Genomic DNA, 23,566 nt, shown 5'->3' with positions numbered 1-23,566 from the left:
AACCAAAGACGTAAAAGATCTGTATGCTGAAAACTATAGAAAGCTTATGAAGGAAATGGAAGAAGATATAAAGAAATGGAAAGACATTCCCTGCTCATGGATTGGAAGAATAAATATTGTCAAAATGTCAATACTACCCAAAGCAATCTACACATTCAATGCAATCCCAATCAAAATTGCACCAGCATCGTTCTTGAAGCTAGAGCAAGTAGTCCTAAAATTCGTATGGAACCACAAAAGGTCCCGAATAGCCAAAGTAATTTTGAAGAAGAAGACCAAAGCAGGAGGCATCACAATCCCAGACTTTAGCCTCTACTACAAAGCTGTCATCATCAAGACAGCATGGTATTGGCACAAAAACAGACACATAGACCAATGGAATAGAATAGAAACTCCAGAATTGGACCCACAAAAGTATGGCCAACTAATCTTTGACAAAGCAGGAAAGAATATCCAATGGAAAAAAGTCTCTTTAACAATTGGTACTGGGAGAACTAGACAGCAACATGCAGAAGAATTTGAAACTAGACCACTTTCTTACACCATTCACAAAAATAAACTCAAAATGGAAAAAGAACCTGAATATGAGACAGGAAACCATCAAAACCCTAGAGGAGAAGCAGGAAAAGACCTCTCTGACCTCAGCCACAGCAATTTCTTACTTGACACATCTCCAAAGGCAAGGGAATTAAAAGCAAAAATGAACTATTGGGACCTCATCAAGATAAAAAGCTTCTGCACTACAAAGGAAACAACAAAACTAAAAGGCACCCAATGGAATGGGAAAAGATATTTGCAAATGACATATCAGACAAAGGGCTAGTATCCAAAATCTATAAAGAACTCACCAAAAACTCCATACCCGAAAAAAAAATAATCCAGTGAAGAAATGGGCAGAAAACATGAATAGACATCCAGATGGCCAACAGGTACATGAAAAGGTGCTCAACGTCACCCCTCATTAGGGAAATACAAATCAAAACCACACTGAGATACCACCTCACGTCAGTCATAGTGGCTAAAGTGAACAAATCAGGAGACTATAGATGCTGGAGAGGATTTGGAGAAACGGGAACCCTCTTGCACTGCTGGTGGACACGTCAGTCATAGTGGCTAAAGTGAACAAATCAGGAGACCATAGATGCTGGAGAGGATTTGGAGAAATGGGAACCCTCTTGCACTGCTGGTGGACACGTCAGTCATAGTGGCTAAAGTGAACAAATCAGGAGACTATAGATGCTGGAGAGGATTTGGTGAAACGGGATCCCTCTTGCACTGCTGGTGGAAATGCAAACTGCTGCAGCCACTCTGCAAAACAGTGTGGAGGTTCCTGAAAAAATTAAAAATAGACCTACCCTATGATCCAGCAATAGCACTGCTAGGAATTTACCCAAGGGATACAGGAGTGCTGATGCATAGGGGCACTTGTACCCAAATGTTTATAGCAGCACTTTCAACAACAGCCAGATTATGAAAAGAGCCTAAATGTCCATCAACTGATGAATGGATAGAGAAATTGTGGTTTATGTACACAATGGAATACTACTTGGCAATGAGAAAGAGTGAAATATGGCCTTTTGTAGCAACGTGGATGGAACTAGAGATTGTTACACTAAGTGAAATAAGTCATACAGAGAAAGACAGATACCATATGTTTTCACTCTTATCTGGATCCTGAGAAACTTAACAGAAGACCATGAGGGAGGGGAAGGGAAGAAAAAAAAGTTAGGGAGGGAGGCTAACCATAAGAGACTCTTAAAAACTGAGAATAAACTGAGAGTTGATGGGGGGTGGGAGGGAAGGGAAGGTGGGTGATGGGCATTGAGGAAGGCACCTGTTGGGATGAGCAGTGGGTGTTGTATGGAGACCAATTTGACAATAAACTTCATACTAAAAAAAAAGATCATAAGGCAGAGAAAATACATTTACAGTGCTATTTCAGAAATAAAAATCTGTGTATTGGTGAACCTGTGTTCAGGTGTGAACTGTATATCCCACCACTCAGAATTAATAATTGTTAACATTTTGATATTTTTTTCTAGTTTTCTTTCAGAGATAACTACTGTCTATGTGTGCTATCTTTTTTAATAGCAATATTGAGGAACATTGGCCTCTAATAGAGTTTCTCTTCACTTTTTTTTAAATAAACCTATAGTTTTAAGACAAAAACTGACAATGTGGTAGGAAGTTTACATTTAAACAAAGTTTTCAAGGAAGCCTAACACATGCCTAGCAAGATTTTATAATGGATTTTTAGATGCAGGTCTAGACTGTGTCAAGAACTAATGGATCTCATGATTGAAGACAGCATTTCAGGTATCAGGTAATTCTTAGGATTAGACAAAGTCTTGTTGTGTGTTCTAAAGTGAACCACTGTGCCAGTGTGAATGTTTAGTGTCCTGAGACCAGGGCTTTTGAAATCATTCAACTTTTAAAGTGCTTCTGTGAACTTGTGCTGTCAGTGCTGCGACCAGTGGCTTTAGGGTTCAAAATTCAAGTAACAGAGAGGCTCCAAGACTCTTCCATTCTGAGAGCATGGGCCTTTCTTCCCTACTTTCCCACTTTCTATACCACCTCTTCCCCTCCCCAAGTGCCTTGGCCAGTGGCTCGGATGAGCAAGCTGCTATTTATAACTTTATAATTGAAAAAGAAGCGTGTTGTCAACATCAAGAGTTAGCACTGCTAAGACAGAACAGTGGGCCTGTATGTGCTCCGATAGAAGACTTTCCCTCCTCAACCAGTTTCCATCCCACAAGTGGCAGCTGGTGATTTATTAACTCACTTAGTTCTTTCCTGGGAATAGCATTAAGCTCAGGCAAGGAACACCTTGGGTGATAAGTTTCAGGCATTTTAAATAGTTTCTTATAGTCCTCATTTAGGTCACTGGTGACATTTTTTTTTTTTTTTTACGATAAAATATTCTGGACGTAGAACAAAATCATCATTAAGTTGTTCTCTCCGTTGTTACACCATTTTCCCAGTCAGGCCCCAAATTTTAATAAAAAATGATCCTACCTACCTCCCTTCGTACTCCATCCCTTGTACCCACAAATTACATACCAGTGATTACCAAAAACTACACTACACACACGCTACACTGTAAAAATGCAGCGTTAGCACTTTGGGGAAGCAGGCTGTGGGGTGTGGAGATGGTCTTTGAAGATCTACAATATCTTTTGCTGTCCCACACACCCATTCTGCAGGTTTTGTCCTTCATGGAAGGCCTTCTGCTTTTCTCAGCAGAACCCAGAATGAGCTGCCTTGCACTACTTCTCCCCCTTCCCCTCCACTGGGATGGGTATGCAAACTCCATGGCGTGGACGGGCTTTACTTGGGCTGCTGTAGAGCACAGCACACTGTGCTGACTCTTCAAAGGACATCCTGTCAAGCCACTCCTGTGGTGTCAAGGCAAGTAGAACTCCCTCCTCCCCACTTGAAGCCTGCAGTCAGGTATGACAGGGGCCGGTACTCGGGAGAGTGCATTCTTGTCATCTCTTTGTTACCATCCTCTGAAAGGCAGGAATGCCACATCAGCCTTTCCTCAGAGAAGGGTATGACCCCCTGCCCCCTGCCGTGGGCACTTGACATTGGCTTCCTTGGTGGGGACCAGGTCGTCCTCGTCAGATTTTTTCCATTTCATCAGGAACATGAGTTCTCCGCTGGAGTCTGTAGCTCCAGTCATCTGCTCCATCCAGCTCCAAACCACTGGCAAAGTCCCATGGCTTTTCTGACTCTTCTTTCTTCTTCTTTGGTTTGTTCTCTCCCTTATTTTCAGAGCCAGAGTCAATTTTGTGCTTGCCTTCCTCTGATTTATCTGTCCCACGTACTGTTTTCTGTGACTGTAGAAACTGGGCATTGAGGTCAGGGCAGTCCGGGTTGTCTTCTGGCTCCCATGTGTTGTCCTCCTCTCAGGACCCCTTGCACTTCAGGAGTATCCACTTTGCCTTTTCCACTCCATGTTTGGGAACCTTTTACACCCACGAATTCTTCCCCCTCTTCTAGCACCTCCTCCAATTTCTTCTTAATTGGTTTCTTCCCCACAGTGCCCGCCAGCTTTCTGGTCTAAAGGATGATGCTGCTCAGAGCTGTGCCCAAGAGCATGAGAGGAAACTTTGCCACACTGGTGGTGTGTCAGGCCGGTGGGGAAAGTGGCCTCCAGAAAAGAAACAAATCTCTTCACTTTTTAAAGCTTGTTTTTGTCTTAGCAATAGAAACAAAGGTCAATACAACATGATGGTTGAGATGTAGTCTTTGGAGTCAGAATACCTAGATTTGAATCTCAAGTCTTTCACTGCAGAACCTTGCCAAAGCTAATTAAATTTACATGCCTATGCCTCACTTTCCTCATCTGTAAAGTAGGGATAATAATAGTACCTACATTACAGAATTATTAAGAGAGCTTAAAATGGTCAGGCACATAGGAAGGTCTTGCTATGTGTTAACTTTTTTTTTTTTTTTGATGTAATTAGATAGGGACTTTGTGTGTGGATAGCAGCACGGTTACTATGTCACATAACCTTCAAATCTACCCTTCATTGCCCTGCTTGTAATGCTGGTGTTGGAACTTGCCAACATTTCTTTTTTGCCAGTAGAGCTTGCAGCAGGGAACTGTAGGAGAAGTGATTTCTTTCTCGGACACTAGCGTACCTCTCTTCTTGTTCCTGGGGCAGCACCGTGAAACACCCAGTGACACTCATCTTCAAGCTGTTCTGTGCCAGGGGCCAGTCAGAAGATGGAAACCACATGGTAATTTGAATGCATAATGTTCAATATGAAGAATTATTAACTATTTATGATAGGAAAGCTACTGAGAAGGAATCAAAATTCAAAAGAATATTCTAGGGCCAAGAGAGAGAACCTAAGGAAAAAACAAACGTGGAAGGGCAGCTGCCTCCCCAGGTTGGGATTTAGGCCTCGTGAGAAAAAGTGTGTTCACAGCAAGAGCTTTTCCGCAGTGGCTGGGCTGAGGCTGGCAGACAGGGAGATACCAGCTAGAACTGGCAACCTGGAAGTCGCCTGCTGGTGTGCCCTTGGGCCAGTGTTGGCAGACAGGGAACCATGTGGTGGAATGTGCTTGCAGGAGATCTCCCACTGGGATGCAAGTAGGCCAAGGCTGGTTGGTGGGCAGGGAACTTGAAGTTGTGACTGGTAAGCGGGGAACCCCTCCACAGGGATCTAGGTAGGCCAAAGACTCTAGGACTGATCTTACTTAATGTTCGCTTGTTTGTTTGTTTGTTTGTTTATAAAGGATCCGACAGAATGGGTTCCTCCCAACTCAGATCTCCCAGTATTCGAGTTCCTCCAGAATAAAATGCCAGCTTGAGGGAAATGACCTGCCAGAACATTTTTAAGACCTGTATAAGTGAGTAGAGAAAAAGGGCCGATGAGTCACTCTGTGGTTGGTGTTCTGGACTGAATGTTTGTGTCCCCCCGAAATGTATATGTTAAAACTCTAGCCCCTCGTGTGGCTGTATTTGGAAATAGCATCTCTAAGAAAGTCATAAGGTTAAATGAGGTCATAAGGGTAGGCTCCTGGTCTGATAGGATAAGTGTCCTTATAAGAAGAGACACAAAGAGAGGGAGCTCACTCACACTTTCTGAGTGTGCCCACACACCGAGGACAGGCCATGTGAGGATACCGGAAGAAGGTGACCATCTGCCATCCAGAAGGACTTCTCACCAGAAACTTTCTGTGCTGGCACCTCAATCTTGGACTTCTAGCTTCCAAAACTATGAGAAAATGAATTTCTGTTTAAGCCGTCCAGTCTGTGGTATTTTGTTATGGCAGCCTGAGCTAACTCATACAACTGGGTAAGTTCAAGGTGATTCATTTAGGGTAAAATAGTACAGACTATTAATGGTGTGTTATGTTCATTTCTTTGACTTGCAGCCTAGAAAAACTATCTTAGAGTCATGTAGGCAGGCCTAGAAGACAGTGGCTTAGTGCACAGCTAGAGATTTTGTCATTAAGGGTCAGCCATCGCTCTTAGGAAATAAATGAAATACCTACCACATACCGTATAATCTAGATGTTTGGAACTGAGCCAGAAAAACTGAGCGAAAGGTGCTAGAGTATGAGGCAGATGGGAGCCTCAAGGAAATACCAGGCCATCGGAATAGTTTTATCATCTTGAACATATTTAGAAACTTCCAACTGACAGTGCCACAGAGGCACTTGACATCGCAAACTTTACTCATGGAGCTGAGCTGCCCTAAGACTATTTCTGGACCCTGCTGATTAACAGAGGATTCTCGATGAACTGTTTCTGTTGGCCAGGGGAGAAGGAATTGTTCTCATGTAGTTTTCATTTGTCTTTGTAATTTGTGGAGCTAGTGTTTATTTGTCCATTTGACAGTTGAAAATGCTAAGGTTCAGAGACCTTATTTTTCCCAAGGTTACCTAACTGGGAAGTGGTGAACATAGGCCTGAAGGAGTACAAAACAATGCACTTTTATTCCAGTGTGCCAAGCTGTCTAGAGTAGAAAGAAGAACACTGGATTTGGTCCTAGACTCGGTTTCTCTAGGAAGGTTTCTCTAAACAAAGCTAGTAACTCTTGTCTAAAATTGGGCTAATAATATATGTGCTGTTTGCTTTTTAAAAAACAATACTCCATTCCACAACTTTTTCTAAAGTCTGTGTGTATGTGTATTTCTTTAAAGTGTGAATTTTGTTTCTCTTTTTTACCCATTCTTTCTTAACTTGGTTTATTTCACCCACTTACGTGTCCTCTGAATCTTACTATAGTGCCACCTCTTTTTTTCCCCTTTTTTGAGAGAGGGAGGGAGGGAGGGAAGGAGGGAGAGCAGAAACAGGGGAGAAGGGCAGAGGGGAAGTGAGAGAATCTTTTTTTTTTTTAAATTTTTTTAAGTGTTTAATTTTGAGAGAGAGAGGGAGCATGAGCAGGGGAGGGGGAGAGAGAGAGACGGAAAGACAGACACAGAATCTGAAGGAGGATCCAGGCTCTGAGCTATCAGCACAGAGCCCAGTACAGGGCTTGAACTCACGAACCGCAAGAACATGACCTGAGCTGAAGTGGGATGCTTAACCGACTGAGCCAGCCAGGTGCCCTGAGAGGGAGAGAATCTTAAGCAGGCTCCATGCTCATTGCGGACCCTAATGTGGGGCTCTGTCCCCACAACCCAGGAATCATGACCTGAGCCGAAATCAAAAGTTGGTCACTCAACTGACTGAGCCATCCTGGCACCCCAGTGTACTATCACCTCTTAATCTACCATATCCTTTTTTAATAGCTATAGACTACTCCATTATTTAACTGTTATCTCACTCATGGAAATTTTGATTGTTTCTATTTTTTCAATATCAGAAACATTGCTACAGTGAATATCAGGTTTCTATGTAGACACACATGTTAAATTGCTAGGTCCATCGCTACTAAATTTTAATAGCAACTATTGAATTGTTCTTCAAAATGGTTGCATCCAAATATACTTCATCCCGATCGTCATGAACTTCTAGTGTCCCCTTTACTTAATATTATCAAATTTGATTGTTTACAATTCGAGTGTGAAAAATGATTTGTCATGATTGTTACAAATTACATTTCTGAAAAAAAAGTTCCATTTCTGTGATTCCTGGTGACGTAGAGAATTTTTTTGTTTATAGTTTCCTGGGAATTGCCTTCTAATATCTTCACCAATTTTTGTTTTTTATTGACTTCTAGGACATGGCAAAATTTAAATCCTGTTCCTACTTTATAGATCATAAATGTTTTCTCTCATCTCAGGCCTTTAAAATATATTTACAAACCTATAAACTTAAACACATATATCATTTTCTTCGTAACACATATGTGACCATACTGTCCCTATTGTTCTTGCCTTTTAGACCGATATTATATTAAGAGATTATTATATCGATAAATCATAGATCTCTGATTCTTATCTTATATTTAGGTGCTATTCCAAACTATGGATATAATGTAATTTATGTTTAATATTGTTTATTTCATTTTCAGTGCTTTTTAAAAATCAGATTTGATAGGGGTTTATTTTATTGGTCTTTTCAAATAATACTTTTTAAAATTAAATTTATTTACTGTTTTATTGTTTTACTTCTGCTTTTATCTTTAGTAATTATTCCCTTCTATTTTCTTCAAATTTATCTTAATTTACTTTTTGGCTTATTGTATTGAATACATAGTTTATTTACTTTAAATTCTTATTTTAAATTCTTACTTTAAATGCATTTAAGGTTATTAATTTTCCCCTGTCAGTAATGGCTTTGACCAAATTACACAGATTGTTAATTGTAAATCCTAAGTGTCATTTATTTTCAAAAAGCTTGTAATCTCAGTTTTAATTTCTTTTTTAACCCAAGAATTTCCCAGTTGTGTAATAGTATATCTTAAATTTCCCAAAGTGGTCTTTTTTATGTTGGGTTTTTTGCTAATAACTTTTAGCATTTTTCCATATGAGGGAAGGAATAAAACTTGAATGATTTTTTAAAATGACATATGTCCAACTTTCAAAAATACAGTGCATAGATAATATAATGCATAGCTATAGATGCACTGACAGCTTAAAAAATAAACTGTTAGCATATATACCTCTGTCATAATTCTCTCTTCCCCAAAGAGATAACCACTGTTCTAAACTTGATTTTTATCATTCTTGTGCAAGTTTTCATAATATTATTATAAGTGAATGTACCCTTGAATAATATATACTGATTTTATAGTATCTTTGTCCAGTTTGTATTTTTACTTAATATTGTCTTTAAAAACCTTATCTGTATTGATACAGGTACTCCTGGTAAATTTATTTTTCCTATTCTCTAATACTCTATGAATATTTCATTGAGCCTATATAACTTCCACATTTTTATCTTATTGATATTTTTATGAAGAATAATATATGGTCAATTTATATATTTTGTTTATTAAAAACAAATAAACATCTTATTTGTTTTGTTACACAAATTTTTTTCTTACATGGTTTCGTCATTTGACCTATCCATTTCTAGTAGAGATTTGTTGACATCTCAGCCATGATTGTGAATTGGTCAAATTGCATTTTTGTAACCGGTTTTCCATTATAGAATTTTAAACTATTTTGCCTTATGTGTGTAATAGCTTCTTGGTGAATTTTTCTTTGCCCCATTTAATGCTTTTGGCCCTTAATTTTGTGCATTTTCAAGAATTCTTGGCAATGTTTAATTCTGGCTCTTGTAAGGAACATTTATATGACTTCTTAAAAATACAATGTGAGAGTTGCTCTTTTTTTTTTTTTTTTTTTTACTGTTTATTTATATTTGAGAGAGACAGAGACAGAGTATGAGCAGGGGTGGGACAGAGAGAGAGGGAGACACAGAATCTGAAGCAGGCTCCAGGCTCTGAGCTGTCAACACAGAACCCGACATGGGCCTCGAACTCATGAACCATGAGATGGTGACCTGAGCTGAAGCTGGATGCTTAACTGACTAAGCCACCCAGGTGCCCCAAGAGTTGCTCTTTTTTAATGAGAATTTAACTCACCTATATTCATTGACATATTTGCATCTGTTTTTGCTGTATAACATGAGCATGTATAATTTTTTTCTCTTATGCCCTGACATTATATTAGTCCTTTTTTTTTTTTTTTGATTCTTTTCTCTCACTCTAGTGACTTGAAAATTATACATCCTAATTCTAGTCTTCAAGTGGTTACACATGCTTTTTGTTTTGTTTATTCATTTTTGAGAGAGAGAGAGAGAGAGGTAACAGGAAAGGGGCAGAGAGAGAGGGAGAGAAAGAAAATACCAAACAGGCTTCACACTTTCAGCACAGAGCCCGATGTGGGGCTCGAACTCACAAACTGTGAGATCATGACAGGAGCTGAAATCAAGAATCAGATGCTTAACTGACTAAGCCATCCAGGTGCCCCGGTTACAGATACATTTAACAGAAATTTTTAATTTATATATCTGAAATTTGAGGATAAATCCATATCAAAAAATTTCCCATTCCACAAAAGACAAATTATTGAACATATTTTACTGTATTGCCTTCCCAACAGCACAGTTTTGAAGTCAATTACATTGTTAATACCAGCTGATTATTGAGTTTTTAATATTGTGTTTTAATTTTAAAGGAATCCTTATTTAACAATTATAATAAGTTTTATAACCACATTCATCCATTCATTTATTTAGCAAATATTGGAGAACCTGCTACAGGCCAGAGACTCTTGTAGGCTTTGGAGAAGCAGAAGCTTACCACTGTAAACAAATTCCTGCCTTTGTGGAATTTATATTAATTCAGAAGGGTACATGTAAAAATTTTGGATTTGTTAGTGTATTTATAATATGTAAAAACTAGATGAGATCATCAAGGGGGTAATCACAGATTTTCAAAAGAGATGAGGTCCAAGGACTTGCAGAGAAGCTCCAAGAAGGAACTGCCAGAGGAGTAAAAGGAAAGTCAGGAGAGTGGTATCTTGGAAACTGAGACAATTATTTCAAGGAAAAAAGAGATATCAACTGTGTCAGATGCTGTAAGATGAGAACTGAGAATTGGCCTTTGGATTTAGCAACAAAGAGGTCATTGACGCCCTTGGTAAACAGTTTTAGTGGAGTGGTAGAGGGGAGAACCTGCTGAAGTAGAGGAAGTCAGAGACAGGAAATGAATGCAGGAGAGAAGGTGGCGAAGAAGGGAAGGGTAGCTAAATGGAGAAGTGGGACAGGAAGCCTGCTAAGACGGAGGAATACCAACATGTGTATGCTGGAGGGAAGTACCCAGTAGTAGAAAAATAGTGAGTTAGGTAGGCAGGGCAGGGGAGGTATTGCTGGAGCAAAGGCCTGGAATAGACCAAAAGAGACGCGATGTGCGCAGTAAACCACGACGCATATGGCCTCGTTAGAGACATGCCTTACTTACATCATCCTCCTATCAATCGTCCTCAAAATACTGAGACAATATTTGTGAAAGTGCTTTGTAAACTTGTAAAGAACCTTAAAATGTACGCTACTATAACTACACGTAGAGACTTTAGAGTAAGTGGTCAGTTGCTTTTTTTTTTTTTAATTTTATAACTTTGTTTGATCTCGGCCCAGGAAATACTATTGGCTGGTCTTCAGCTGTGTGTACTTCCACATGGACACACGTACCTAGCATCAAAACATTTCACCTAGAGTACTTTGGGATTTTCCCACACTGGGAATTTGATACTTAACCTTTCGACCACCCAACAAGCAAAGAAAATATTACCCCTTTTATCTTCTTAGAAGCTTTTAAATGAGCCTCAAGCCATTTGAGAAAGCCAAGTGTAGTACTTCCATGAACATCTTTTTAGCCGGAATAAAAATAGATGTGAATAAAATTTCATGATTCTTATCCTAAAAAATATAAAATAAAAGTCTAAATTTAAAAGAGCTTTGCTGTTTGGTGTTTTATGAAAATGTTAGTACAGTTGCCAGTATCAGGTGCGACCTAATAACAAATACTCAGCCTTCTACATGAAATCAAATAAATGCTTAATCATTCTTTATTTTTAAAAATTAGTATTGATTTGATTTAACATCAAACAGTTTTTTTAAAGAAACTAATAAGGATGAGTAATCAACATAATTTTGGTTAATACAAATGGTTTTTATTTTTCCTTCCATTTTTCATTCTCATGGCTGTTTCTCACTGCTAAAAGGTAATACATTATACAGTGTTTAGATAATTGATATAATTGTTTCAAGTTACCTCTTTAGGGTATTATCAGCTTGTAGGCATCAGTTTCTCTAATTGTCAAGTAGTGAATCCTTTATCTGGCATTTAATCTTGCCTCCCTGGGAAAATCAGACGTTACCACAGGGTAAATTTTCAAATTGCTGACCTGAAGTAACATGAGACTGTGCCTTGGCAGTGAACCTTCCCTTTCTGTTATTCATTGGAAGGATAATGATGTACTCTGTTGCCTGCAGGCCCTTGTTTCACTACCTTAAGAAGTAACATCTAAGTACTAGTTGCAGAGGTCTGAGTTTGGAAATTCCAAAGAAGATAATTGCGTTGACACAATATTTTTATTTCTTTTGGAAAGATGAGGTAATTAAAAAATGTAACTTTTATCATTTCTACCACTTCTTAGACCACTCATCTTGCCCATGTCAACATGACTCAGACATTCCACAAAGTTACCTAAAAGTGATCATTATTTGTTTTTATGAATACATTATGTATTTCATTTTATAGGTGTGTTTGAAATTTTCATTTCCATGTAGACTCTCCCATTTTTATAAGTAGGAAAACTGAGATTAAAATGTAGCTCACAATTTTTCAGTAAGACCAAAAAGACAAAGCTTTCTAGAGTTAGAAAAATAATTCCCTGAATGTTGTTAGCAAACTTGAAAAGAATATTTAGCAATTCCCATAAAATAATTTCCTAGGAGGTATAAAAGATAATTTCCTAGGAGGAATAAAATGAAAAGGCAAATTTAAATTCTTTTACCTTCAGGTGTCTCTGATTTCATTTTTCTGCTCTGTGGCTTTGCGCTTACAAATAAGGTAGCTTGTGTGGCCAACCCTGAGGTCCGTGCTTGGGTAGTTTTCAGTAGCAGTTTTACAAGATTTTTTTGACACGAAAAATTCAATTATCTTCACAAAATTTGCCATATCTAAAACTTGTGCAGTGATGCCTTCCCTTAAACTTAAAATGTCTATATTTTCCTTGGCCCGCATGAAGCCAAGAATTCATAATTGTATTAGGTTTAATACAGTTAATATTTGTCAAAGTCACATATGCTGTAGTTTCATTATTTTGAAGTTTGATGAGACTTTATTTTCGGAGTGAATTTTACTATATTAATGAAAGAAAGTTGTTAGAATTTAAAACGTGTATGTGTGTGGGGGGGTTTTCAGGCATTTTTTTTTCTGTTGCTTAGACTTTCAATTTAGAGTTTTTTATTTTGATATTTTTAGTATATTTTGTTTTTAGGTTTTTTATTTTGGTATTTTGAGTATAGCTATCTGTTACCAAATTTAGTTTAGGAATAACTCAGTTTTAGAATTGCAGAGCAAAAATTTGAAGACCATTATATTTTTCCCTGTAGATCATTCAGTTCAGATTTTGTAAAGTAAACTGTAGGACAGTAATTACTTTTTGGCCTCCCATAGATGATGTGGGGAGATCTGTGGAGGGGGAGCACAAAGCATCTGTTTACACTCAGCAGCTCCCACCATCGAGAATAGAGGATCAGACCCAGTGTTTTCTTAACTTCACTGCAGTGTTTTGTGAAAAGGTCAGAGATACATAAAAATTTTGCTAAATTTGGAAATACAGAGCTAGGGAGAGTGCACATGCAAACATTAAACTTCAAGCCAGTAGCGGCTGTGTCTAAGACTTTGGGAAGAGATACAGAATGCAGGAGATAAAATGTGTGGAACCGTCAACCTAAGTCAATCACAGCAGTTTAGTGTCCTGCAAAATTGATAAAGGTGATTTGGAAGTGTTCCCTCCCCTGAGGCTTCCAGTCCTACAGAAGTGGCTTGTTCTAGAAGTGAATCTCTCCAAGTCTTTGTTAAACGTACATATAATTCTAATATTTTTCTCCCTTGTCCTTTATATCCCATGAGTTGTTGATGTTGTTACCCCAAGTTGGTATGACAGACTGCAAGCTGTTGACCATAATCTCTTTTCTTCCCCCAAAATAGTTAGGGTTGTGGATGCCCAGTTGTTTTGTTTTGTTTTGTTTTGTTTCTTCTTCATTTTCCTTCATCTCTTAACACTTAAGTGTGGCCATGTGACTAAGTTCTCTTCAACTGCATGTGAGCAGAAGTGATTTATACCACTTCTAGGCTTGGCCAAGAAAAGTTTCTCACATGAACTTCTTGCATACCACCCCCCACCCCCTCCCGCACCTCAGGTGATAATGACATCATCTTTAGTCTCTGAATCAGAGTTCCCTGATCCCATCCCCAACCCTGGTCCTGAGCTCTTATGAGAGTAATGAACACACTTCTGTTGTGTTTGAGCCATTACATTTGAGGAATGTAGCCTATCCTATCTTACACAGAAGAGAAAGGATTGATTGGTGAAGGCTTTGATCACTGAGAAGGGAGGAAATGATTATTTTTTGATGAAAGTGAATTAATTTTGTCAGCTGGACTGGTCTCCTATATTCTTCTCATATGAAAGCTCACCTAACTAGACACCTATTAGGTTTACCCTGACCACAGACACTAAGACAAAGGAGCTTAATGGCTAATTGGCCACTTTTGACTTTATTAATGGAAGTGATCTCTGTGATTTAATTCTAGTCTTATGGATTCCTATCTTATACCCCAATGGCCTTATGCCAATTTTCTGGGGACTAAATTTCTTCTTTCTGAATCCAGGTTTCTCTTAACTTGGTCTACTCATCTCTTCTTTAAATAATGGCCTTAGGCCAATTTGCCTGCTGCTTGAATCTGCCTGTGTCACCTGTATTCCTGGCAGATACCACAGTCTGGGTCTTGTACTGGGTTCAGGATTATGCCAAATAAATCATATGCTCTATTTCCCTTACCTTTTCTGTTCTGGCTTCTCTTCCCTCCACTGCTGTACCCTCCTTTTAGTCCTTCATGTAGCAAAAAGGGTAACCTACCAAATTTGAGCATCTTCTAAATCATATTTCTATTTGTGTTTTTCTCCAACAATTACCACATACTTCTGTGTTATAACTACCAGTATTCATTCAAATTGGAAAAGCTATAATCTCATCTCTCTGGCCTTCCCTAATCCATATACTGTTAAAAATTTCACCAGATGTACTGTCCATTTGTTTTTATTCCTATAATCAAAAGTTAGAATAATTTGTGAGTTTCATTAACCCTTTTTGGAAAGATATTATAGAAGCAAAAATTATTCTTTATTGTAGAAAAGAATTGGTAATATGTACTGAAAAACGCTAAGTGAAGTAATAGGCAGCTGGTAACATTGCAATTAGAGTTGACCCTTAAATAACACAGAGGTTAGGGGCACCACTGCCACCCCCAGCTGAAAGCCCCTATGTAACTTTTGACTCCTCCAAAAACTTAACTACTAATAACCTACTGTTGATTGGAAGACCTTGCCAATAACATAAGCAGGGGATTAACGCACATTTTGTGTATTATATGTATTACATACTGTATTCTTGCAATAAAGTGAGCTAGAGAAAATGTTAAAATCATAAAGAAGAGAATGTACACTTAAAGAGCTGTACTGTATTTATTTTTAAAAATTGTGTAAGTGGATGTGTGCGGTTCAAACCTGTATTGTTCAAGAGTCAAGTGTACTTTAAAATTTTAAGTATGTGGAACCATTTTAAAATCCAAATATGCAGTTTTTTATATGTTGTAGTCACTTGGGAGGGGTGCCTGAAAATTGAGTGTTCTACATTTTAAGACTCAAGCCACAAATTATTTTTGCCTGCATCCCTACTTAAGAAGATATTCATTTAACCAGAATTTTTACTCTATTAAAATAAGAAAATGAAAAATCTCATATGTCTTCTTATTACAACAGCTAAACTTAAGCATTTACCAGCATTAGTTTTTTTTTTTTAATTTTTTTTTTAACATTTATTTATTTTTGAGACAGAGAGACACAGAACATGAACAGGGGAGGGGCAGAGAGAGAGGGAGACACAGAATCTGAAACAGGCTCCAGGCTCTGAGCTGTCAGCACAGAGCCTGACGCGGGGCTTGAACTCACGGACCGTGAGATCATGACCTGAGCCGAAGTCGGACGCTTAACCGACCAAGCCACCCAGGCGCCCCTACCAGCATTAGTTTTAAAGATATGTTTGAACAACTTTTAAAAAACAGACACCCGTAGGGGCACCTGGGTGGCTCATTCGGTTTAGCATCCGGCTTGGCTCAGGTCATGATCTCATGGGTCCTGAGTTTGAGCCACACGTCCAGCTGTATGCTAATAGCTTGGAGCCTGCACCCTTTTTCGGATTCCATGTCTCCCTCTCTCTCTGCCCCTCCCCTGCTTGTGCTCTGTCTCTCTCTCTCTCTCTCAAAAATAAATAAAAACATAGAAAACAAACAAACCAGATACCCATAAATTATGCCATACCTTTCTCACTAAAACTTTAGAGTATCTTTTTTTTTTTTTAATGTTTATTTTTTAGGCAGAGAGAGACAGCATGAGCAGGGGAGGGGCAGAGAGAGAGACACAGAATCCGAAGCAAGCTCCAGGCTCTGAGCTGTCAGCACAGAGACCAACGTGGGGCTCAAACCCACAAACCGCGAGATCATGACCTGAGCCGAGGTGGAACGTTCATCTGATTGAGCCACCAAGGCGCCCCTAGAGTATCTTTTATCATCTCTGTCTGGATTCCTAGTTTGGAATCAGAAGCTTCTCTTTTGATTGTGTCCTTGTTTACCACCTAAGGCAGACTCAGTCAGTATTCCTTTGCTAAGGAATCACGTTTTCATCCACAAGCATATATTTGTTTACTTCCACAATCATCATTTACCAAGCCTCTTAGATGTGCCAGGCGTTATGTTAAACACTGGTTAAGTCCTTATAAACATAAGAACTACTCTTCCTCTCAAGGAATTCATGGTTAAATGGCAGAGACAGATATGTAAACAGATCGTTGCAACTCAGTAGGACTGGGGGAAAGGAGTGCAAGTACCAGACCAGGGATGTATAAAGAAAATAACTAGGATTTCTTGAAAGTATAGTATTGACTCTCAGGGAACTCTCAACACTCTCACTGTTGTCAGAATTTCAGACATGTTATTACAAGGGATGTGATTAATTAGGACTGATTCGGTGCAGTATCTTAGGAGAGACGGCATGGCAGCAGAAGTTTTCTGGCAGGTATCCTTTCTGAGAGTCTGAGCTGAAGAATCACGTAGACCATTTGATATGGAGCAAAGATTCATCTTCTTGGTAATAGCTGCAAAAGTATCAGGACTCACTTCCAGAGAAATTGAAAAGCTGAACAGGAAGCTGAAGCTAATTGAAAATACTATGGGAGCTGACTATAGCTCAGAGACTATTGTAGTTCCCAGGTACAGAGTGAAATTAGATTCATTCTTGTTTCTATGAACAGGTTAGGACCAGATGTTGGTTACTTATTAGCTTAGTTGGTTCCATGAGGTAGCGGCAGTAGACAGCCATGTTGCTAACTAGCAGATCTCTATAGCAGACACGAAAATAAATCGTCAAGGAGACCTGATAAAGTAGCAGTTTAACACCAAGTACTGAAGTGGGGATAAGCATGCATTGTAATCCCAGGGGAACTACTGAAGTATTCAGGAAAAGGTCTCAGGCACAGGTTGGCAGGAACGCAAGTACTGAAAGTGGGAAATAAGGGATGCGTTCTGATAACAGGAAGGAAATTGGAAGCTCAATTCTTGGTTCCAGAACAGAAGAGACACCACCATCCAAATCTTCAAGGTAAAAATAATATTAATTATATTTAATCTCCAAGAATTGTTTATTAGAACAAATTTTTGAAATCGATAATGAGCTATATACTTCACAGGTTGATGTGCTCCTTACTGCCTAACAAAAATTATGTTTTAGTCTCCTGGATTTAAGAGCTTCTTCATTGGGTCTGCTGATAACAGCAGCTATCTTTCACCTGATGTATTCCACCTTATAATAAGCCATTTAAAAGAAGCATCTCCAGGAAAGATGGAACATGGAAACTTTGTGTGAAACTTTATATTGTGTCTACTTTGAAGAAATTATTTTGTAGAAGCATACCAGTCTTCAGCTCTGTGTATGCTTCTGCTACCCTCCAGCTTCTTGGAGAGGCCATTTCCCTTATAGCCATTATAAACTTGAGGGTTTTCTCTATAATACTCCTTAGCAATGTAAAGGCTATCACTTCCTCAATTTCCCAAATGTGTGTTTTTTAGTTTGACCATCAACCTATGGAAATGAAGAATTTTTCTTAAATGACCATGACTTCTATAACTCCTGTCAGTGTTTTCCCTGCAGTTCACAGATGGTCTAGTTATACTTTACCACTTTTGAAAGCTTATTTTTTAAGTACATAATATTGGATTGATAATAAAGATTTTCATTTTGGTAATGTTTTCACACCTAATGATATATAATTCAGGTTTTTTGGTTTTCAGGTTAGTTTTTCCAATCGCCTTAGGTACATTATACTTATGAATGAGTTTTTCTCTACTGGGAATTTGTGATGCAAAAGTATTATTTACTGAAACAGTACATGGTAATGAAAAATGTTTAGGTTAATTTTAAGCTTTAGGAATTAACTTGAAAAAGATATATTGGATTGAGATGAGCAAAAAAAGGTATTAAAGTAGATCAGCCAGTGAATACACACGTACTTAGCCTGTCCCTTGTAATATCAGGATTATCCATAGATTCACACCAATTGCTACAGGGAAATGGCTGTATTTGTTTTTTAAAATGCTCAGAACATTAACATGATACAAGATCATCGTCATTTGTAAGCTAATAAGGCTTCCAAGAGGATTAGTAAACTGGTTTGAATCTCATTTTTCCCTTTATTTATTGGTTCTTATTTTTGAATGTTTATAATAGTGATGTTAGAACTTAAAAAGGTTTAGATTTTCTAAACTTTAGAAAATTCAAAAGCAAAGCTGTATCTTTTAAAGGTCTGAGAGTTCTATCTCATATTTTGGGAATCTACTAATATGAATCTGTCCCTTTCCTCTGAGATTCTAGTAATTCATGGACCGCTGCTCCTTATCAACCTCCTAAACACTGTAAAATTTAGTGTGGTTAGAATTGTACCACATTAAAAAAAAGAAAAAAATTACTAAATTCTTCGTCTGTGCCGTTAGGTCATTCATTAAGAAAATAGTCTGTTCATAAACTCTGGAGAAAGAAGCACATGGACAGTTGGAAGGTTTGAAAGTGATTAGGCATATATGTATGTAAAACATGATCAAACTAAGATTATTCATATTTGACTCTAAAACAGTTTTAGATTAAGTGATCTTCCAGCTGATTATTTTATAATGAACTCATTTGCATATAGTAGGCGCACAAGAAGTATCTATTGAATGAATGAATTTACATTAGCTCATTAGTTGATTTTAAATACTCATCTTGGAAACAAAATTGTTAAAAGATTATATAAATAATAGAGTTTGTCCAATAACTTTTGAGTTTTTGTTTGAGGATTTCTGTTTATGCTTGTACTTGTCTAGCACATTTAAAATTTTTGTTTGGGGACTCATATTTATGCTTCTGTTTTGGTTTAAGAAAAAAGGTAAAGAAGCAAGGAGACCAGATGATCTCTGGTCATGACGACCATTCTAATCCAAATACATTTATTTCCAGGGAGCATAGGAAAACAGGTAAACACCCATTGCTGATTTCAGGTAGACGATAATGATCAACATCAACAGCAGACATTGCATTTAGTGGCAATTCATTAGAAGCATTCTCTTCAAAACATGGCACAAGATAAGAATGCTTACTATTACTGATAACTGTTCCACATCTTATTTAGAGATGTGGACCTCTCATAATTAAGGCAATGAAAACGACTATAAATCTTAAAAAGGAAAAACTACCAACTGTCATTATTATGAAAGAATTTATGATTCTTTACTTAGAAAATCCAAGGAAAAAATTATTAAAATGAAGGAATTTTAAAAGGTAATTGGATACAGGGAAAATATACCAAAGTCAGTAGCTTTCCCATTCATTAGAAATAGCCAGTTGAAAATGTAACAGGAATAAAATGTTCCATTCACAATTCACAATTACATAGAAACTATAAAATGTACCAAAAATCCACCAAAGATATTTAAAACTTATATGAAGAAAACTGTGAAACTTTACTGAGAGACATAGTTGAAGACCTGAATAAATAGATCTCCATCTTCCCAGATGGGAAAAATCAAGTCTCCTAAGTTATACCAAAATTGAATGTCATCCCCAACAAAATGCTGGAGGTATTATTTAAATAGAACTTGACACATTGATTTCAAAGTTCAGTTAGAGGAGAAAATTGAGTATCAATCACCATGAATATTTTTAAAATATTGATAATAAGATGAAATCTCACTTTACCTAATATCAAAGCATAACTACATGCTATAGTAATTACTGAGTACGAAGAGACAAGTAAGTCAGTGGAAATGAATAGAGAATATAAAGCCAAGGAAAGGGGGTGCCTGGGTGGCCCAGTTGGTTAAGCGTCCAACTCTTGATCTCAGCTCAGGTCATGATCTCACAGTTTGTGGGTTCAAGTCCCGCCTTGGGCTCTGGGCTAATAACATGAAACCTGCTTGGGTTTCAGTCTCCCTCTCTCTCTGCCCCTCCTCCACTTTCTCTCTCTCTTTCAAAATAAATAAATAATAATACGCTTTTTAAAAAGCCAATGAAAGCACTGATTTCCTGTTTTGTTCTTCATCTCATCGCATTCTTCAGCCAGATGAACCCATTCCTTACAGTTGATGGTAACCAAACTGTTCTAGGATCATTCTAGTATACTGGGTTAACATGGGAAAATTAGTTTTTACTTTTTACCAGTTTATGTTACATTTGAGTAGTTCCAGTATATATTACTACACTATATCATTTATCACACTAAACTGAGAAGAGGCAATGGAGGAAGTAACAAGTCTACAGTAGTAGGAGGTCCATTTTAAGCACCCAGGCTCCAGTTATCTCTTTTTTTATTATTTTATTATTATTTTTTAATGTTTATTTATTTTTGAGAGAGAGAGAGAGAGAGAGGCAGACTGCAAGCAGAGGGAGGGGCAGAGAGAGAGGAAGACACAGAATCAGAAGCAGGCTCCAGGCACTGAGTTGTCAGCACAGAGCCCGATGCAGGGTTCAAACCCACAAACCATGAGATCATGACCTGAGCCGAAGTCGGTTGCTTAACCAACTGAGCCACCCAGGCGCCCCTCCATTTATCTCTTATACATAAATCATGTTCTTCCCTTTTAAGGTATATTTTTTTTTGTCTGGGGCACAAACCATTCCAAACGACTTCCCAGTTCTTCTTTTAAGGTGGTGGTAAATAAACGTGAAGTCACCACCTTATGCCATTATCAAAACGATGGGTACTATTATTGCTAAGGCAACAGTGGGTAGAATTCATACAGTGGAGTTTTTTTGTTGTTGTTTCAAAAATTTATTTAAATTCTGGTTAGTTAACATATAGTGTGATATTAGTTTCAGGAATAGAATTTAGCGACTCATAACTTGCATATAACACCCAGTGCTCATCACAACAAGTGTCCTCCTTAATGCCCATCACCCCTTAAACCCATCCTCCCGCCCATCTCCCCTACAGTAACCCTCAGTTTATTCTCTATAGTTTAGAGTGTTAGAGGGCACTTGGGTGGCTCAGTGGGTTGAGCGCCCAACTCTTGATTTCAGCTCAAGTCGTGATCCCAGGGTTGTGGGATCGAGCCCTGTGTTGGGCTCTGCCCTAGGCATGGAGCCTGCTTAAAACTCTCCCTCTCCCTTTCTCTCTGCCCCTTCCCCTCCCATGTGCTCATTCTCACTCTCTTGCTCACTCTCTCAAAACAAAAAAAGAAAAAAAGATAAAGTCTAAGTCTGTCTTATGGTTTGCCTCTCTTTTTTCCCCCGTTCATCTGTTTTATTTCCATATATGAGTGAAATCATGACATTTGTTTTTCTTTGGCTGACTTATTTTGCTTAGCATAATACACTCCAGCTCCATCCATGTCATTGCAAATGGCAAGATTTTATTCTTTTTGATGGCTGAGTAAGATTCCAGTGTGTGTGTGTGTGTGTGTGTGTGTGTGTGTGTGTGTGTGTACACACCACAACTTCTTTATCCATTCATTAGTCAATGGACATTTGAACTCTTTCCATAATTTGGCTATTGTTGATAATGCTGTTGTAAATATCAGGGGACATGTATCCTTTTGAACCAGTATTTTTGTATCCTTCAGGCAAAAACCTAGTAGTGCAATTGCTGGATCATAAGGTAGTATCGTGTTTTTTTTTTTTAATTTTTTGAGGAACTGCCATACTGTTTTCCAGAGTGGAAGCAACCAGTTTGCATTCTCACCAACATTGTAAGAGGGTTCCCCTTTCTCTGCATCCTCACCAACATCTATTGTTTCCTGTGTTGTTAATTTAGTCATTTTGACAGGTGTGAGGTGGTATCTCATTGTGGTTTTGATTTGTATTTCTCTGATGATGAGTGATGTTGAGTATCTTTTCATGTATCTGTAAGTCATCTGGATGTCTTCTTTAGAAAAATGTCTATTCTTGTCTTCTGTCCATTTCTTAACTGGATTATTTGTTTATTGAGTTTGCTAAGTTCCTTATAGAACTTGGATACTAACCCTTTAACAGATATGTCATTTGCAAATATCTTCTTCCATTCCAAAGGTTGCCTTTTAGTTTTGTTTCCTTTGCTGTTCAGAAGCTTTTTATCCTGATAAAATCCGAGTAGTTCATTTCTGCTTTTGTTTCCCTTGACTCTGGATCTAGTAAGAAATTGCTACAGCTGATGTCACATTTAGGTCTTCCATCCATTTTGAATTGATTTTTGTGTATGGTGTAAGAAGGTGGTTCAATTTAATTCTTTTTTGCATGTTGCGGTCCAATTTTCCCAACACCATTTGTTAAAGACACTGTCTTTCCCATTGGATATTCTTTCCTGCTTTGTTGTAGATTAGATGACCATATAGTTTTGGGTCCATTTCTGGGTTTTCTGTTCTATTTCATTGATCTATGTGTCTGTTTTTGTGCCAGTACCATACTGTTTTGATTACTACAGCTTTGTAATATAACTTGAAGTCTGGAATTGTGATACCTCCAGCTTTGCTTTTCTTTTTCAAGATTGCTTTGACTATTCAGTCTTTTGTGGTTCTGTACAAATTTTAGGATTGTTTGTTCTACCTCTGTGAGAAATGCTGCTGGTATTTTGATAGGAATTTCATTAAGTATGTAAATTGCTTTGGAAAGCATAGACATTTTAATAATACTTGTTCTTCCAATTATGAGCATGGAATGTTTTTCCTTTTGTTTGTGTCATCTTCAGTTTGTTTCATACAGTGGAGTTTGAATGAAAACCTTAAACTCTTCTTGGTCAGATTTCTTTTGATACCATTACTCAGGTGGTTAAAGGATTCAAACTGTGTTTTCTCTTTCTATCAGTAAAGGATGGATTAGAGGTAAAAATCACAGGTAGGGCATTACTGTAAAATTTTAGAGAAGTAGTGAGTGCTTAAACAAAAATGGTGGCAGGGGTGGATGTGAGAAATTAGAGGGAGAACAATAGGTTTTGTTGATTGATTGTTAGTAGAAGTTGAGGAGAGGGAGAAGTTATTAGCATTAGGGCATGGAAGGTGGATCCCATTCCTAGCTGCAGTGGTCCAGCAGGTTTGGTGTCCTGGGACCAGTCACAGCCGCTTAGGGAAGAAAGTTTGATGAGAAAACACAGGTACATCATGAGCAGTAATGGCAACAGCAGGTAAGGGCAGAAGTCACAGATCAAGTCCATATTAGGTCATAACGAATAAAGATGCTAGAGGCAAAAATTGTGGTTCAGAGTGTTAGACTGAGGCATGACTTCAGATTGTGGTGCGGAAACCATGAGAGCGCCACACAGAGGGGACCTTCAGGAAGTTCATTGGAAATGGGTCTTGGTTGATT

The 23,566-nt window shown here is 38.0% G+C and overlaps 1 protein-coding gene and 1 pseudogene across 8 annotated transcripts in view; one reads left to right on the top strand and one right to left on the bottom strand.

The window, feature by feature from the left end:
- The window catches only part of MICU3 (mitochondrial calcium uptake family member 3), a 110,492-nt gene that overhangs the window by 23,495 nt on the left and 63,431 nt on the right, over positions 1 to 23,566 (top strand). The window contains exons 1-2 of one of the 8 annotated variants that reach the window (XM_053900914.1): positions 4,662 to 4,746; positions 5,249 to 5,362. The exons of the other annotated variants lie outside the window; for them this stretch is intronic. The gene's annotated coding sequence lies outside the window, so the exon portion shown is untranslated. Of the gene's footprint in view, positions 1 to 4,661; positions 4,747 to 5,248; positions 5,363 to 23,566 lie in introns of those variants that run through there. 8 annotated transcript variants of the gene reach the window in all.
- LOC109277377 (chromobox protein homolog 1-like) lies at positions 3,385 to 4,745 on the bottom strand (annotated as a pseudogene).

The sequence above is a fragment of the Panthera pardus genome, unplaced genomic scaffold (genome assembly GCF_024362965.1).
Source record: "Panthera pardus isolate Hobbes unplaced genomic scaffold, ASM2436296v1 HiC_scaffold_13, whole genome shotgun sequence".
Taxonomy (NCBI): Eukaryota; Metazoa; Chordata; class Mammalia; order Carnivora; family Felidae; genus Panthera; species Panthera pardus.
The sequence above is the reverse complement of the archived record's forward strand: the minus strand, read 5'-3'. Positions and strand labels throughout refer to the sequence as shown.